General features: G+C 35.9%; 1 pseudogene across 1 annotated transcript; it reads right to left on the minus strand.

Annotated features, from left to right (window-relative positions):
* Positions 1 to 4,280: 4,280 nt before the first annotated feature.
* Positions 4,281 to 8,911, minus strand: LOC147391403 (beta-amylase 3, chloroplastic-like; annotated as a pseudogene). Its single transcript, XR_015182549.1, has 4 exons — positions 8,316 to 8,911; positions 7,552 to 7,762; positions 7,159 to 7,269; positions 4,281 to 5,458 (listed from the first exon to the last, which is right to left on the minus strand). The product of XR_015182549.1 is annotated as a beta-amylase 3, chloroplastic-like (transcript).
* Between the last annotated feature and the right edge of the window lie 753 nt (positions 8,912 to 9,664).

Raw genomic sequence — 9,664 nt, forward strand, 5'->3', positions numbered from 1 at the left:
GATTTTGATTAGGATTTATTGGTTTATTGGTTTATTATTATTTTTTAATTTGATTTTGTGCTTTTAATTATAATTTTCAATTTGATTTTACATTTTAATTTGAATTTCGATTAGATTTGAATTTTAAATTGGCTTTTGATTTAAAGTTTAATTTTTGATTTGAATTTTATTTTCCTTATGATCAGGGTTTCTTTGTTAGAGTTGGATATTGAGAGGTATTTTGATCATTTTTATGATTTTTCCTAAATTTTTCTATTTTCATCGATTTGGGTCCCGTTAGACTTGAAATCATATTCTGAGTGCAATGGAGGTGCATTCGAGATTTTTTGGAGGTCTGACATTTATGATGGGTATTTTCGTCATTTTGTTGAATTTTGATGATTTTTCTTGAATTTATCTGTTTTCGTCGATTTGGGTCCCGTTAGACTCGAAATCACATTCTGAGTGCGATAGAAGTACTTTCGAGATTTTTTGGAGGTTTAAAATTTATGAGGGGTATTTTCATCATTTTAGTGATTTTTACAAATTTTAGCGTGAGGTTTCTTTCAGTCCCTATGTGATTATTTCTAATCTCAAAGTCATATTTTTTAGCGTAGCGAAGTCTCTAAGTTATTGAATTGTATATCGAACCTAAGCGTATGTGCTTGCTAAGTCGAGCGTAAGATGTAGCGATCCTAAGCGTGCGTAAATTTCTATGTCGAGTTGTGACGAGTAGGGGATGAAAAGAAACTAAAAATGGAAGGAATCAAGAACAGTACTTATAAGCCTTCAAGTTCTTTATGATCATCATTAGGAATCCACAACAACCGGGTAACGAGTTGTCGAATTAGGCAGATGCAAAAATGGGGTGTATACAATTATTTGTGTATTTGAGGTTTGATTTTCTTATACGCAAATAACTCCTAGGCTTTGATTCTGTATTTTTCACCACGATTTCAATGTCATGTTCTTTGGTGAATTGATTCCAATTTTCCTAGAATCTCTGATCTAGATCTAGACTAATCAATCTCCTCTCTACTTTGATTTTTCTTTATTAAAATGAATTTGCACTTCATCTTCAAACTTTAAGGAATCTAGTAACATAACATTGTTGTTTGACCACCGTAGCGATGCTTCATAAAATATTATGCCTTGTGAGATATAGATTTCCCTGTCAATGGATCACAACACCTCCAACCTTTTCTTTTAGAATCGTAACCCACAAAGAGGCACCTCAACACATTTTTATCTAGTTTTGTCTGTGGATTTTCTGTGAGAAAAATATAGCTAACACGCTTGAAAACATGAAGATGTTTTACTGTTGGCTTCTTTACAAGTAGTTTTTTGTGTATGGAGAAATAAACTCGAGTCGTGGTTGCGGTAGTCGGTTGATCACATACGCCATTATTTCTATACACTTACCCCAAAAAAATAGTCGCACATTTTTAGAGTGCTACATGCATCGATACATGTTATCCAAATGTCAGTTCATCTGTTCAGCTATTTCATTCAATTGTGACGTGTTTACACAAATAAGTTGTCTTCTAATTTTGTGCTCTTTCAAGTACTTGTTGAACTCCTCTGAAGTATATTCCCCATCATTATTGGATCATATACAATGGATGTTGTGCTTGACCAATGTCTCTGCTTTTGCATGAAATTCTTTGAACTTCTCGAATACTTCAAATTTTTCTTTCAAGATATACACCCAAACATACCTTGAGAAGTCATCAATAAAAATGATCATGTAGTATTTACCATTTATCAACAAGTACTTCACCTTGCTAAAGACATCTGTGTGCACTAGCTGTAGAGGTTTTTTTGATTGAGACTTTGACTCTTTAAAGGGTAGTCGATGCGTTTTGCCAAATAACCATCTTGTACATAGTGTATTTTTACGAAAGTCTAGTTTTGGAGGTTTTCTGACGAGTTCACGTTTCGCCATCTCATGGAGCTTTCTGTAGCCTGTATGCCCTAGCTACACATGCAAAATATCCAATGTCTCATTTTTTCTGGTCTTCTCAATGTATGCTTCTTCTACTGACGTTACATACATATACTTTGCTCGCATTCCTTTCATCATAGGTAGGCCATGTACTTTACAATTCTCAAATATCTGCACCTTTTGAGGCCCAAATAAAATGTACCATCTTGTCCCAATTATTTGTGGAACATATAAAATATTTTTCGTCATGTGAGGAACATGATAGACTCCACATAGTAAGTAGTCCTCGCCAATTCTCGTTGCGATTTTTGTATCACCCTCGTGTTTTACCGAATGTTGTAAGTTAGTAGCTGTCACAACCACTCGATTTTCATCATATGGATGCATGGTTCTGAATATATTCTCATCACCCGTAATGTGGTTTGAACAATCCGAGTCCATGATCCTATCTTTCACATAATCAATTGTTGCATTCTACTTAGATGTGCACTTTTTTTAGGCCAAATTAATTTCATCATGTTGATCTTCTACCACAACTATGAATGCATGCTCCTCGATTATATCAATGGTTGTTGTGGATATATTTTACTTTTCAATAGTTGATGCGTAGTTTACTTGTAAATCCTAGTCTTCTTCATCACTAGCTCCCCATCACTTAATAGCTTCTACATATTGCTAATCTTCAGTGGCTAAGTTACTTTCTGCAAGAATTAGTTTTAACCTGCAATCACATGCAAAGTGTCCTAGCTTTCCACAACGATAGCATGACTTCTTAGTTTGCTTATCTTATGTCTTTTTGTCATTCTTTCCATTGACGTTGGTATTTTCTCCGTTTTTGATCCGTCTTCGCTACGATTCGATTCAAATTTGCCTTGCTATTTACTTTTAGAATCTTTGGAGAACATGACTTCTTCCTTATCTTCAGTTCCAAGGTATCGATTTTGACGAGCACCATCTCGTAGATAATGAGAAAATATTCTAACTCATCCACAAAAGGTTGTGTCGCTTACCCGACAATAGCCGCCATGTACTCTGATCGCAAAACGTTGATCAAGAATCTCCTCATCTTGGCATTTGAGATTTTATTATCTGGATCTAATAAGGACAACTCCCATAAGCAATTTTCATGTGAAGGAAATACTTTACTACCTAAAATTTTCCTTGTTCTAGGCTTCCAATCTCTTTTTCTAAAAGTTGAAGGTGATGTGTGTTTTTCTTCAAGAATAGACCTGCAAAAATCTCCCATGCCTCTTTTGGTGTCTACACATTAGAGATACGAACTAGCATATCATCATCTATGGATTCGTTCAGTGCATAAAGAGCTTGACCTGCCTTGGCATTCCACTTTGTCTTCGACGTAGGGTCTTCTAGTTGCACTGTGTTGTATCTACACGTCACATCCCCAAGCTTGTGACCCATCATATATGACTCCACACATGATTTCCATAAATCATAGTTGGAGTTGTTGAGCTTTCGCAAAAACGACATCGGTCATTGTTCTTTTCAATCAACACGTTCTCCCTACGAACCGTCCCGTTTTGATAGCAATTGTTAAAGTTACTACGTAATAAATTTGCAACTTGTTCACGAAATATCGTGGTTATACGATCAATGGTTTAAGTCAATAGATCAAAGAAAGTAGAAAATAAACCATTATTTTTAATTTCTTGACTCAAAAGCATTCCATGAAGATCAAAATGAGACATGATCGCTGCAAGTTGTGTTAAATGTAACAAAGGCCCCATAATCAAGACCAAGGTTGCTTATAGTATGGAGGATAAGATTCTTTTCACTGACTTGTTTGCCAACAATAGCCAGTTGATCAGAAAGCCCTTTGATTTTAAGCAAATACTCTGAAATTGAGGGGGAGCCACGCTTAATATTTTGAAGCTGAAGATGTAGTTGCATGATACGCGCCTTGGAGTGACTCGCATAAGATCGTTCAAGAGCGATCCAAACATCATGAGAAGTTGAGAGGCCAACGATTTTTATGTGAACAAGTTCAGTCAAAGAGGAGATAAGCCAGCTCATTAAGACCTGGTGTTGTTGCTGCCATGTTACAAATTCGGGATTGATGACAGATACGTTGTTCTTAATGACAAATGCGGGTGGAGTTGGAGTCGTGCCAATTATGAGTCCATAGAGATCATAGCTCTTGAGAAGAGGAATGAATTGTGATCTCCACAATAGATAGTTAGACTCAGTGAGTTTGATAGGAAGAAAATGAGAAAGGTTAAAGCTGAGTAAGGTTTGATTGTTGGTTGCAGGGGAAGATGATGATCTAGCCATTGAATCGTTGTGCTCTGATACCATGTAAAGTTAATATAAACAACCAATACAAAGAAGATAAACAATATTCTGTTGTAACGCAAGAATTGTATTTTATCAAGCTTTTTCACTTACAACTTCTTCATGAGAGGCACCAATATATATAGTATAAATATATCTTAATGTATGGCTCATATTTAGGAGCTGATTGGTATTATAGTACACAAAGAATTATCTAGATTATAATGAATGTAGAAAGTAATATAAAATGAGAGGGATTCTAGGCCAGCTGGGCTATCCAATGCCAAATAGAAAATAAGTTTAGCAGAGAAAGATTCCATGCTAGTTGTGATATCCAAGACAGAATGAGAAAGATTTTTCTATGGCTGTTTGGGTAACTTTTGCTAGTTGAAGTGATATGTATATTGCTGACACATAGTATGTTCCATCATGAGACACACGTGCATGCACACACTCTTTACACAAGTGCAGCCTCCTTAGTGCTAAGAGTTCGCTTACCAACAAACCCGACATACAGATCTGACCCACTAGAATCATACTCGGATAATCCAACATGCCGCCCACCTTCTGACATGTTCTTCACAAATGCCACCAAATTCCTCCAATTCTCCCCTTCAAACAACCTCTTATTCATTCTCAAATAAGTGAATGCACTCAATCCAGTACCCGAATCCGACCTACTTGTCGCCAAAACTTGTGCAAAGGCTCTCTCATCGTATCTCTCTAACGCATTCTCTCCTGCTAGCTCTGTCCAACAGCCTTAGTAGCCATCTTAACTTGCTTTACTAACCCTTCGGGTGAGCAATTTGCACTTGCGGGTTGTTCCCCATCTCTCATTTCCATGCAAGTGAAGTTCAACACGGCACCCCACTTGCCCAACATGCGGGCTATGGGTAAGTATCCATCCCGATATCGGGTATTGTAGTACCCGGCTGTTAGTTCTGCTGCGTGGGACCTCGTCCCATAATGCCAGTGAATCCCCGCCACCTTTGCGGATAATTTTGCACCAGTGTCCCGGAATATTGTATCAGCTGCTGCTAGTATTTGGTCACCGTGTTCCAGTAGCTTTTCAGAGTACCATTGTAGGAAGAATTGACCGTATTCCGTGTTCCATGTTCCATCCCTTCGGAAAAAACTGGTGTCCTCAGGGAATTGATTGTACTGACCGGAATCATGTGGTGCACTTCTTCCCCAATCTTTCTTTTCTATTGCTATGGCTGATGCTTCTAGAGAAGCTCTCATGTACTGTGATAGAGACATAGAGCTTGTTCAAAATTTAATCAAACACCTTCCATAAATGGTTTTATGGATTGCATTTTTGGATTGGATCGGTATTCATGGAGTCCAGTTTGTACCGATTGATCCAATCCATCTTGATCGGTACAAATAAAATAATTATATATTTTTTTTCTGTTCTAAATTGTATATCGAACATGAACATTTAAATTCTTAAAAAAAATACTGGTTGACCTGGCCTAAGAAATGTAAAAATCACAGTAAATCCAATGTCACTCCAGCATTAGTGTTATAAAATAATCTATATAAACCAGTTCTGGTCCGAGTCAAAGTTGTTGCGTAGGCAAAATTTGCTGCAGTTAAAAATGGACACGGCCGATCGAGTTTTAAGACCTTAATAATAATAGTAATAATAAATGTATAAAATTTATTTTATATGTAAAGGGGTATTGGGTTTGGGTGAGATGGGACCCACACTCAATATTGAACAAATGTTCAAAAAAAAAACTTAAAAATAAAGAATTTATTGACCAAAATATTTCCCTTATTAGATATGTTGTTCCTTGTTAACAATTCAAAATACGGCAAAAATTCGATTCGTGAAAAATTTGAATTTTATTCGATTTTGGATTACAAAAATCTGATTTAAATTTCGATAAATGAAAAATATGCGGCATATGTTTCATATGTGTATCATCCGTTTCATTTTAAAATATCGAAAACCAAGAATCCGGCCATATAATGGTGGTGGTGATGATGAAATTGGTGATGGTAATAATGATAGTGGTGATAATGAGGTTATTGAGATTATTGTTTCATTGATTTTTAAAAGAAGACCAAAATCAAAGAACAAATCATCATTTTGAAAAATTAAGGTGTAATCTCAAATAAATATAGAGAGTCATGTCATTATTTTCTTAAAGATAAAAAGGACTTTGTCAAGTAAAATTGTGGCTTCTTCCAAAATTTTGGAACATGTCCACTTCAAAGTCGACTTGTGTTACATGTCACTACTTACAAATTTACTCTTTGCAACATGCAACAAGTTACAATAGCATTTTTTTCCACCGATTTTTATAAAAATTCGTAGAAAATGTGTTTTATTTTTTTCGAACTTAAAATTCGTGAATTATTCAAAATAATTCAATAACCAGGAGAATAATAATTTCATTAAAAAAAATTGAAAAATTCATAAATTTTCAAGAATTAAATGGGTGATTGCTAACAAGGATCTTGTTAGATGTGTGGTTATTAATTAGTCCTCATTTTTTGGGCTCCAAAAAGTGAAGGCTCATCAATTGCATTGTTCAGAACTCAGAACACATGAATATATCTAGGAAGAATAAACTTCAATGTTTTTGGGTGGACCATCTATATTTTCACAACAAGAAGCAAACAAGTGCAACATACTCGCACGTGAAAAAAAATTGTGGGATGATTAAGGGTGAAAGAAATAATAATTGTGGGGGCAATTAAATGTGGATAAAAAATTGCCAGGCAATAGTGACAGATTTTTTTATCCGTCACTAAAATTTGTCGCAATAGCTCATTATTCCATCCACTTAGAAAATTCTTGTGGGACAAGTGCCCTGCAACCCCCAATGTAAATCCGCCCATAGTGGCAAAGCACTTGAAAAATCATTGTGTTTTTTTTTCTTAAAAGTTAATTAATTATTTTATGGTGAGAGATTTATGTATATAGTAAGTACCTTGTCATAGCACTGGAATTCACCAATACCAGGGAATCTCCATGTACCATTGCTTTCTGGATAAGATGGATACCTCAACTCCCCACATGGCCCCATACCCACTTGAACTTCCTGCAATTTTAATTTCAAAATTTCTATTAATATCATGATTACAATATTAACAAATAAATAAAAAACTAAAAAGTGGTTATCGATGAGCTCCACACACACAATATTTTGAGCATAGGGTTTAAAGTTGATGAACTTAGACTGAATACGAACACATTTGAATTAACAAAGACAGTTTTAAATATAATAAAATCAATGGGGGCCATGTATTTGAGAGCGTGAGATGTTAGTATTCCTCATTAATAAGATCAAGAAATCTAACATTATTGATGGATCAACCCTTACCACAATCACATCTCCAAGATAATCCTTGAACCTATCACGGAAACTCCGCATATAATCGGAGTAGACTTGGATTGGTGTTCTTCCTTGTAACACAGGTAATGAATCACAACCCAAGGAAATGTATTCGGGGTTTCTCCTGCCTGATCTATCTGTATAGACAAGATCAGGGTTCTTGCTGATTTCTTCGAGTACCCATGGAGGTAGAGGGATGCTGATTACATTTCAATAATAAAAATTAGTCAAATCTTCTAAAACACCCGATAGTATGGATTGATTTAGTAAGAAAAGATATATAAACATACATGTCTTGACTGAATATATGATTATGAAATAGATGAGTTAAATGGTGAAGTGGGATTCATGTTGCCTATACACGACAGTGAAGAACCTGTTCATTAAAAGAGAAAAATAGGGATTGGGCGTAAATTATAAACGATAACGAAGATTACTTTTGCAAATTTCATTACCAAAATAGAGAATTATTTTAAATTAAATAAAAAAGAAAAGGAAGTGGACTATGATGAAAATTGCATAAAATAAACAAAAAAATACCGGTTCAATTCAAACCATGGATATTTCATGCTCGCTGACCCCAATATTTAAGAACCACCATTCAATATTTAAATATAAAAATAAGTACGACCAAGTTGACATTTTCAAAATTTATCCAGAAAAGATTGAATAGACTTAGAAAAAAAGTAGTGATCTATGATGAAAATTACATAAAATATGCATAAAAATATATATGTTAACCCCTTTCATACCTGCAAGAGTCTCCAACGTTTCCTCCACACTGATGAAATGACATAACTACTTGAAGCTTCAATCCATGCTTTTGCACCATTTGAAGAAGCTCTGCATACCCGTCCCAATTATAATTCAATGGTCCATCTTTCTCTACCAATCCCCACCAAGCATCAACCATCACCCCTTCCACCCCTGCACTCTTCAAGGCCATCAAGCTCGCATTCAACGATCGTGGCCTATTCAAATTCCCCCCTAAAGATACAGTGTCGAGGGGCAACATAATAAACACAGGCACCCTTGAACCCGTCTTCAACTTCCCTGAGAGCCCATGAAGCCTCTCCTCTTTCTCCTCTATCCTCTCATCAGAAAATAGAGTCATTTCACACAAAATTTGCACTCGGGGGATTAAATTCTTAGCTTGCAAGCAATAAATGGGCTTGAGTTGAGGGAAGGAAACGGAGGTGGGGAAGTCATTGGAGGTTTTCTGATTTTTAATGTAGTTAGAATTGATAAAAGAAGAAGAAGAACGCAATGTTAAGGCCATGGTGATTGAAAGAATTAAAGAAGAAGAGAGAAGGTTGTGAGAATGTACGAAGGAGATGTGGTGTGGGGGTTATTTATAGAAGAGATGAGAATAGGCTTGAAGAAGAAAACAATGTTGGTGGGGTGTGGTAAAAGGAAAAAAGTGCACAAAAAATAAAATCCTGGTCAGCTCCACTTTTTTCCTTGTCATCTTCTTAATAAATATTAAATACACGTTTGGGTAAAAATAACTTCGAAGTGACCGGCCTGCTTCAAATTTTTTTGATGATGACACATGGCCTCTCCACTCCATTTGTGTAGAATCTTTAAGGATTGGATCGTGCAGCTCCAATCCTTTATCCACGTAAGGGATAATCATGGTTTATGTATAGTTAATAACCATTTGGCTTTGGAGTCGTGATAATCGGAACACCCTCCCCCCAATCTGACAGACGCTCCCATCATCTATGTTTCTTCATATCCCAAGGAAAATGATCTACGGTTATGCCAAGGGGGCATATGGCCGGGCGTCAGAAAATCATTGTTCTTGGTTTTGTCACCGAATTAATTTCAACATCTGAACAATTAATATCCATAGGATCGCAAAAAGTGGGTTTGCTTGTCCCCAAAACATCCAAACAAACTTCACCAAACCAAGTGATGTTGGGTTGTCTACATTTACCATTCATGTGGATGATAAAATTCCAATCTAATTCTATTTGTTTTTTTCCCTGAAGATAATCTGGTTTTGGTGGCATTAAGATAAGAAGACTGGCCGGCACGTTCCTCACTATATTGCGGTTTTGCCTAGTTCCACGTTTGCATGCTCTTTCCACACTTTTCT

This window comes from Akebia trifoliata, chromosome 11 (genome assembly GCF_017979445.1).
Source record: "Akebia trifoliata isolate Shusen 1 chromosome 11, ASM1797944v1, whole genome shotgun sequence".
Lineage (NCBI taxonomy): Eukaryota > Viridiplantae > Streptophyta > Magnoliopsida > Ranunculales > Lardizabalaceae > Akebia > Akebia trifoliata.